General features: G+C 42.5%; 1 long non-coding RNA gene across 1 annotated transcript; it reads right to left on the reverse strand.

The window, feature by feature from the left end:
• LOC109614700 lies at positions 1 to 5,917 on the reverse strand. The gene is made up of 3 exons (XR_002195650.2): positions 5,837 to 5,917; positions 4,327 to 4,389; positions 1 to 661 (listed from the first exon to the last, which is right to left on the reverse strand). It is a non-coding gene; the product is annotated as an uncharacterized LOC109614700 (long non-coding RNA).
• Positions 5,918 to 8,270: the final 2,353 nt, after the last annotated feature.

The following is an 8,270-nucleotide window of genomic DNA, read 5'->3' on the forward strand; positions in this document are numbered from 1 at the left end:
TGACAGCAAGAAGCCTGGAAACAGGTGATGATAGCATTACGCTAGGATTGCACACAGATGGAAAAGGGCTTGAACCTATTCCTATCTTTCTGTTGGGGTCATAAATAAATATATTTTTCTCTCTCTGATGAAATTATGCCTACAGTATGTAAATTGGGCCAGATCAGTTCTTGGTGTAGTGTAGACATGGAAGGCCAAAGGCCTACTGTCAGGTCTCAAATCTTATCTCAGGCAAAACAAATCATTAGCTTTGTTATTTTTTTGACACAATGGGATTTGATGTTACCTTGAGGATATGCACGGCCATGTGAAGCAATGCCTCTCAGCATGTGGGGTCCACCCCAGCCATGACAGAGCTGATGTGGTGGGACATGGCTGGTGCTACGGCTTCCGTGTGTTGATTCTGACATTATTTCTGTGTGGGCACGGCTAAGGACCTTCTCCTCTGGCCCCTGGGTAGGTCCCGTATCCATAGAGACGTTCGCTCTTTTCTCGCTCGTGCTGTCCCAGCTTCACCAGAGGAGATGAGTTCCGCAGTCAGTCTTCCTGTTTCATAGCCCGGGTCTAAAGGAGACAGGTCTGCTTCCCGTCAGGTGAAATGACTGCTGGGGAGGGGGTGTCTCCAGCAATCAGCCTTGATGAGGCAGCCAATGGAGCTGTCCTGGGAGACAGAGGAAAGCCACTGTACGTGTCAGACTGGCTGCAGAGTGCAGATGGACACAGAGCAGACTTCTGCAGTAAGGCAGGTTGGCCACCCCTATGAGATGGGCATTTAGCCAGCAATTAAGCATCTCACAGGACTGAGGGAGTCAACGAGCAAGTCCCCCATCAACCCCAAAACTGTCTGGAATGTTCATTTCGTGACCTCATCTCATGAGTTAATCGTTTACATGCACAGCCTCTGAGAAACATGGACAGAACCGAAAAAAGAAAGAAAGAAAACATTCAGTGTAACAATGTCATACAATGGCTAAGTCAGGGAGTTCACTTTGAACCATAAAAATGCATGGCTTCAGAAATCATATATATTTTTTAATTATTTTAAAGAATTATTAATTAAGAGACTTAGGTGACAAAGTGAATTGATGCCCAGTGAAGTGACACCTTGCAGATACCAGAAGATAGCACAGCGGGTTGGTCACCCCTTCCCATGCATCTGTCCCCTATCAGTCACAGCACTGAACTACTTATTTTCTCTCACTGGTTTAAAACCCAGAACTTGGACATAGAGCCAGGCACACAGAAACAGGCATGCAGAAACTCTCAAAGACAGACCTCTTCCATTGGCAAATTGCAGGCCAGTTTACCATTTGGGAGAGTGGTCGTTTACGGCGATAGACCCATAAGAAAGCGTCACATTGGCTCAGCATGGGGCCACTGGACTCTGTGACAAATAGGTAGCTCCTAAATCATTACATTACAGTGTGAAATGATTTATTGGACCAGCAGACGGCCCGGTTTGGGGAGAGGTTCAGAGGCTCTGTTTTAGATCTCACCCGTTCTGTAACATGTTTATGCAGCTGGATTGTTTTATTGGACCAATTGAATTAACTTGTGATAATTGAGCGTAAGTACCATGCTTAGGGGTGTTCTAGCACTGCTCCACCTGTCAGAGTGTTGCACTCCACTGGATGTTGTGTCACATTCTAATTCAGCTTACACTAAATTATATTTGTGTACTCAATCTGGCAATAAAAATGGCTACATTTATAGAGGTCATATTAAAATCTGAGCATTCCACACAGAAGTTTGCATTAACAATGTTTTCTGACAATTACCCTAGTCTTAACCCAAACCCTCAATGGTATAACCCTGTATTAACCCTACTATGGTATGACCCAGTACTAACCCTAGTCTTACTATGGTATAGCCCTGTACTAACCCTACTATGGTATAACCCTGTACTAACCCTACTATGGTATAACACTGTACTAACCCTACTATGGTATAACACTGTACTAACCCTACTATGGTATAACACTGTACTAACCCTACTATGGTATAACCCTGTGCTAACCCTACTATGGTATAACACTGTACTAACCCTACTATGGTATAACCCTGTGCTAATCCAAACCCTATAGTGGTATAACCATGTACTAACCCTACTATGGTATAACCCTGTACTAAATCAAACCCTACAGTGGTAAAACCTAATCCCAATGTTAGTGTCACGTCCAAACCTCAATTAAACTTTATCTACTAATATCGCCATTTCCTATTACAATTCCAGTTACATAACATTAACCCTATCTCCTAACCCTAACCCTATCTCCTAACCCTAACCCTATCTCCTAACCCTAACCCCAAGCAAGGCAGTTCCCTCTAACTGCTCCCAGATTATTGCTGATAATGACACATTGTTCTCAATCATACATGCGTGGTAAAACAGGAATAAAATGCATTTAAAAAGAATTTTGAGCTAATATTGATTCCAAGAGGATTTCCCGTCCTTTACAACGCAGTACCCCACTGTGCAGGGACACCAGAATTCACATGTTAACACATCAATGGGCTGCCTTTGTCCCTGCAGCCCCTGTGGCTCACAATGGCATCCATGATCATGTTGGACTGGTGTAATGCTTGATTGGAGAGCACAGCTGACCACCTAACCTCCCAGTGGTGCCTGGGGAAACATACAGCTGCCTGAAAACAACTAAATGTGTGTTTTTCTCTCTGGTGTCAGCAGAGCAATCCTTTCTCTGACTTCTCCCTCTTCCTCAGAACATTACAATTATTTTGAAACAACAGTAGATGCATCGTTGAGCAGGTAAAGGAAGGGATTTAGATTGAACAGGTTTTGTTTGAATGTTATTATTGCTTTATTTTGGCAACTTAATGGAAGTTTACATCAAAGATGTTTATATGTTCCAGCCTTATGATTTACGGTGCAGTGCTCCACCACCCCCCCGCCCCCCCACTACCCCACACCCTACCACCTGAAAATGCAGCTGTGAAGCTATAAAAACCAGAGGAAATTGGATTTGACAGTGTTTTTCGTTTTCTCATCCCCCCAAAAAATAACATTAACTCTGATTTCCCATCTACCACAACCACCAAGTGGAGGAGGGCAAAAGCAATGTTTACATCTGCATATCCTCATTTGGAAAGGTGGCCAGGACAAGATAGAGAAAAAACATCGGCTGCACCAATTTCCTGTGAGTGCAATGCCCCAGCCCTCCAATGGTCCAGCCCTTCAATGGTCCAGCCCTCCAATGCCCCACCCCTCCAATGGTCCAGCCCTCCAATGCCCCAGCACCCCAGTGGTCCCGACCTCCAATGGCCCTTCCCTCCAATGGTCTAGCCTTCCAATGGCCCAGCCCTCTAATGGTCCAGCCCTCCAAATGGCCAAATGATACAGTGTTCCAGCTCTCCAATAGCCCAGCCCTCAAATGGTCCAGCCCTCCAATGGTCCAGGTCTCCAATGGTCCAGCCCTCCATTGGTCCAGTCCTCCAACCACTGGTCTGAGAGTCTTGATTAGTGATAACACCCTTGATTTCTTCCATCTGCAGGCTCTAAGCTTTGACAAAGCCCAGCCTATCTCAACCACTGGACAGAGCAATCAACCTTCTCCTATCTCACACATGCACACACACGAACACACACGCACACCTACACTGTGGACCATTTGTTTTGTTAAGTGTGTGCTAAATGCTACAAGGTGATTATTGGGGAGCTTGGGGTGAGCAGCTAATTGGCCTCCGTCCTGTAGAAGCACTTTGGCTGCGGCAGCTCTCCCAGTCCTCCTTGAACTTCAGTGGAGAGGTCTCATGGAGCTGAGAGTTCCCAAGCCCTCTCACTGAGTATGGTTACTCACACAGGAAAATGCTATTTCTGTGGATCATCAGGTTAATGAAATAGATTCCCTAGTAGATCTATTCCCTAACGTTCATGTTTACATGGACACATCTTTCTGGCACACTGAGTGACCGTGTTACTTTGGGAAGCCTTCATAAGTTTGGACATGCCATTTGTTTGTGAAAAGGCATTTGCTCAGTTGTCAACAGATTCTCAGTTGGTGCTAGCACATGAACATGTATACTGCTAGAACTCCTTGTCTTGAAATTGTAACTCCAACACAACCCTCATAATCAGTGGAAAGGATATTGCCACAATACCTGACCTGAGACAAAGCAATTAAGATTTCTTAATAAGCCCTAACAATTTGAAAGATTGCTCAGAAAATCAGTTGATTTGATCAGTATAAGCTTACTTTGATTTTGACCATACGCCAATTAAAAAAGCAGAGTAAGGTACTTACATGAACACTTTATCGGCCTACTGCCATAATCAGTTTAGCATTATTAGTGCAAATGTAAACATACCACACCAATGTCTCAATGGTGTCCTTTACCACAGGCACCAGACATCCAATTACAATGTTTGACCTGAAAGTACAAACATTACAATTATTGTACAATTTATTATTGCATCTTACAGACAGCCAAACTGTTTATTGGGGATTGGTTTCACAACTTTATCATGAGACATTTGTACTGCTTTGAAATCATTACTTGATTTAGGGGTATTGTGAACACATCTGATGGAGAACATGGCTGATATGAGGAACATATCCTAATCATAACGGAGCAAGTGGTGTTGCATATTTCCATGATGGTCTACATCTTATCTCGGATGTAATGAAACATCTTGAGCATTTTAATCTCAGTTCAAGTTAATCTTCAATCTGAAATAAATTATTATAGATCTGAAAGACCTCAGGATCTGCTATATAATAAACAGACTGTGTTTTGGCAACACAGTCTCCTAAATATGATAGTACACTAAAACGCGATAGTATGGACTGACAATTACATGTATTTAAAGTGTCCATCGGTGTTGGGGATGTCAAATCCCAAATGTGAAGGAAGTGCGGCTTATATTCCAGGGTGTGGTTAAGGTTAAGGTTGGTGTTAATGTTAAACAACCGAAACATTTAAGGCTACATAACGCTTCCAGTGTAGTTAAGGTTGGTGTTAATGTTAAACAACTGAAACATTTAAGGCTACATAACGCTTCCAGTGTAGTTAAGGTTGGTGTTAATGTTAAACAACTGAAACATTTAAGGCTACATAACGCTTCCAGTGTAGTTAAGGTTGGTGTTAATGTTAAACAACTGAAACATTTAAGGCTACATAACGCTTCCAGTGTAGTTGAGGTTAGTGTTAATGTTAAACAACCGAAACATTTAAGGCTACATAACGCTTCCAGTGTAGTTAAGGTTGGTGTTAATGTTAAACAACTGAAACATTTAAGGCTACATAACGCTTCCAGTGTAGTTGAGGTTAGTGTTAATGTTAAACAACTGAAACATTTAAGGCTACATAACGCTTCCAGTGTAGTTAAGGTTGGTGTTAATGTTAAACAACTGAAACATTTAAGGCTACATAACGCTTCCAGTGTAGTTAAGGTTAGGATCAAGGTTAGGATCAGGTTCAATGGGTAAGATTAGGGGCAAGGTTAGGATTAAGATTAGGATTAAGGTAGTGGGTACAAATAATAAATGGTTAAAGTTAGGTAATGCTTCCAGAAAAATTTACATATATGCTGCTGCCCATAGCAAAAAACGTGCCTAGAGGCACTTAAAATAGGGAACTTTACTATTGTTGTAATATCCAAGTTTCCAACATGTGACTGCCCTGTGTTTTGGCTGTGACATACCTGCTAACATGCATGAATACCTTTCAGGATCCCTGCCAAATCAATTGGAAACCTACAATGTCACTCGAATCCTGTGTTGTCTGTGGTACATTCCTTTTCATTATTGGGTTATAACTCTACATAGCACTCTGGGGAGAATTAGGAAGCCTGATTATTTATATTATTCCCTCTTACCTAATGTGTGAAAGCATCAGTGAGTCCAATCCATGGGAGCTTGGCACATATGGCTCCAGCTGAAAAGAGTCCCAAAATACTAAAGTTTTTTTTTTAAAGTCTATTTATTCAGATTTGCCAGTGTTTTCCCCCTCTTTAGGTCTCTTAGAGACTGGTTTTACACTGTCTACACGCATTACTCCCATAGCCAGTTGAGGGCTGATCCTGTCACCCAGATTCTGTGTGCAGTCGGGCCACCCAGCCTGGACGTGCCTCTAGCATGTCATCCCTCTGTGTGGTCTTCACAAAAGAGAAACAGATAGACTGAGGGAAACGCAAGGAAGTGCCAATGAAGAGAGAGATGTTTCAAAATCTGACACTGTCATTTCTGGGCAGAGAGGGGAGGGGAAAGAAAGGGAAGAAAAAGGCAATAAAGCAAACAGAGAGACAGAATGTTGTTGAGCCATGGGAAAAAGAGCAGTGTTGGAATAGCAGTGGGAGAGGTGTAAGATAAGCACTGAATAAAAACATCCAATTGGATTTGCCAGGAAATAATTCACTTCAAGCAAGAGGCGGCACTAACCCTAATCCCTGGATGTATGTGAAACTCTGTACTAACTCTAATCCCTGGATGTATGTGAAACTCTGTACTAACCCTAATCCCTGAATGTATGTGAAACTCTGTACTAACTCTAATCCCTGGATGTATGTGAAACTCTGTACTAACTCTAATCCCTGGATGTATGTGAAACTCTGTACTAACTCTAATCCCTGGATGTATGTAAAACTCTGTACTAACTCTAATCCCTGGATGTATGTGAAACTCTGTACTAACTCTAATCCCTGGATGTATGTGAAACTCTGTACTAACTCTAATCCCTGGATGTATGTGAAACTCTGTACTAACTCTAATCCCTGGATGTATGTGAAACTCTGTACTAACTCTAATCCCTGGATGTATGTGAAACTCTGTACTAACTCTAATCCCTGGATGTATGTTAAACTCTGTACTAACCCTAATCCCTGGATGTATATGAGAGTCTGTAAAAACCCTAATCCTTGGATATATGGGAAAATTTGTACTAACTAGCTGGATGTATATGTGAGCCATATACTATATTTTAAATGGTGCTTCTTTACTAGAGTTGATAGTAAGAGAGCCACTGTAAACAAGGAACCCAAATGAAAGCAAGAACATTATTATATTGGACTAAATTATAGCGTTTAATTAGGCTAAAATTTAGGAATGAACACAGGTGATATCTTTCACAGACTTTTTTTTAACATCACATACAAGATATGGGGGATCATGTTTGACTATGACATACAATAAATGCAGACAAAAACTATGTAAAAAAGCCTGTGGCGCGGGGGGGGGTCCCATAAAGCCTCCATAAAGGACATAATCAGGTTTATTTGTGGCTTGCAGAATGGAGAGAAGGGCCCTTTCTGGAGCACACTGTGCAAATCAAATGCCCTGAAGGTGTTTTGTGTCAGTGCAACACAGGCAGCTGGGACAGATTAATAAATGGCTGTGCATCATAAATACTGCTGTTCTGCTGTGATTTATGCCACATCAGAGAGTGGAGAAGGATAGCGAGATAAGGCCAGTGGAGACAAACGTTCTGTTCCTGTGTTGGGGGAGGGGGACACATTGCTCTCCCCGCCCATTGTCCAATGCAAGCCTCTGGGCTGTGCCAAAGGTTTCAGAGGCTGAAGGGACTAGATGAAGTTCATGAAATCATAGAAAAGAGATGGGCATGAGAATACAGAAAAGGGGTCAAATCCCTGACACTAATTCAGAAAGCCGCAGTTCACCAGGTGTTTAACCTTCCCCAGTTCTGTTTGCCATCCTGCTCCTCCATACACTCCTTCTGGGAGAAGCATATATCCAACACAAGACAGTGGTGCTGGCCTTCCAATAAGCAACGGGAGCTTCCCACCCCAGCTAAAACTCTACATTCCCAGCCCAATGTATCATTCTGCTATACCTGGCAGGGCAGGATAATAAACATGGCAGGTTAAAAGAAATGAAGAAAGCTGATTAGGATAGGTAAAGTGGCAGGTTAGAAGAATTAAAATATCAGTTTAGTGCAATTAACATGGCCGGGAACCCCACAATCCTCACCACTCTGTCTGCTTTCTTCCTCTCTGTGTGGTTCTTTAGCCTCCTGAAATGCAGACTGCATCAGTGCTTTCTGGTAATCAATTCTATTTTGCTAAGAGAGCTCATTGTACATAGGTTTTCTTAATATAATATCGTATTTTATTAAGATTTAATTACTGCTAGCTTGCGGGCTAACAGCAGTCTGAGCCCCTTGATAAAACTAACACATATTCTTTCCAGTTTCCCAGGAGGTTTCCCTGTCATGTCTCGGGGTTCTGTTCACTGTGTTGCAGGAGTGTCAGTGGGCAGTTTCATGTCTAACATGAGCGCGTCAGCATCCCCGAGGTT

Source organism: Esox lucius, chromosome 2 (genome assembly GCF_011004845.1).
Source record: "Esox lucius isolate fEsoLuc1 chromosome 2, fEsoLuc1.pri, whole genome shotgun sequence".
NCBI lineage: Eukaryota > Metazoa > Chordata > Actinopteri > Esociformes > Esocidae > Esox > Esox lucius.